This window comes from Nannospalax galili, unplaced genomic scaffold, assembly GCF_000622305.1.
Source record: "Nannospalax galili isolate Female #2095 unplaced genomic scaffold, S.galili_v1.0 scaffold499, whole genome shotgun sequence".
In the NCBI taxonomy this organism is placed as follows: Eukaryota; Metazoa; Chordata; class Mammalia; order Rodentia; family Spalacidae; genus Nannospalax; species Nannospalax galili.
Window position 1 is genome coordinate 158,421 of NW_008342212.1, and position 1,300 is coordinate 159,720.

Here is a 1,300-nt window from a genome sequence, read left to right on the forward strand (position 1 = left end):
CCCAGGGGCGAGAGACAGGCGCCAGCCAGCAGTTGGCGCTCCCCAAAACCCACGTGCCCACAGCTGGCGCCCAACGTGGGGCCTCCGAACTCCGCGCCAGCCAGCAGCTGGTGCCCCCTGAAACGCAGAATTCGTGAGTATCCCCTTCCATCAGACGGGCATCAGAAATCTCTCTTTTTACTTCATCTCCCATCAGGAGACCAAAAGGCAGCTGTGCCTCCAAGCCACCCCACTCGTGGGGCCTGGCAAATCTCTCTTTCTTTCGTCTCCCATCAATAGACTAAAAGGCAGCTGTGCCTTCAAGCCATCCCACTCGTGGGGCCTGGCAGTCTCTTTTCTCTTTTCCTCCTTCTAAAATAAACTTCCCTAATCGGTTTTGTTATCCTGCCCCCGGGGTACTCAAACCACAGCTAAAACCAGTTAGGTGAGAATTTAAATTAACTAGCCCCTGTGGAGCACTTGAAAGTTCAAGGTGGCTCGTGCCGTATAAGCAAACAAACAAAAGATCTCTAAAAGCCATTTTTTTTCCTGTAGACCTTAAATCTGCAGCTAGGCTTGTGTCTGTCAGAGCGTTCCAATCCCCTGGTGTCAGACTGCTCCAGGAACATTAAGCACCAGACAACACTATTTTCCTATTATAATGGGTAATTCAGCATCACGCCAAAAAAACTCCAAATTCGCTCCCTTAGAGCCCTGCTTAAATCAAGAGGACTTAAGATTTCCCCAAAAAAAAGCTCAAAATTTTGGAATGAAGTATCTTAATTTGCACCCTGGATCCTGTTAGCAGACATTTCTGACCCAGAAGTCTGGACATGCGTTGACTATCTGGCTCGTAAAAAGGAAATCCAGGAAAGACACCATTTGCCCCTTTCCTTTCTCCCCATAATAGCAGCCATTTGACAATGCTTAGGAAACTCACCTAAGACTGAGGAAAACTTACTAGCACCAGGGAATAATAAAGGGGAGGGTTCAAAAATGAAAAAGACCCTAAAGATTTCCCAACAGCAGATTTGACAGCCCTAAAAAATAAAGAAAAAAATCCTGAAGATTGCCCAGGAACAGATTCAACAGCTCCAAAAATAAAAATTGACCAAGTCAGACAAAACCCACCCATCAACCAAAATAACCATTACCCTGCCTCTTCCCTCCTGTGAATCCTCATGAACTGATTTAACAAACCCAGATGTTAAAACCCAGACTTCAAAAACTCCCAAAGATCCCCAGATAAATCCCCCTCCCCCTTCACCTCCTGTGGTGCCACACCCCACAGCCATTGAACAGCCCTGTGATCTCAGGGATA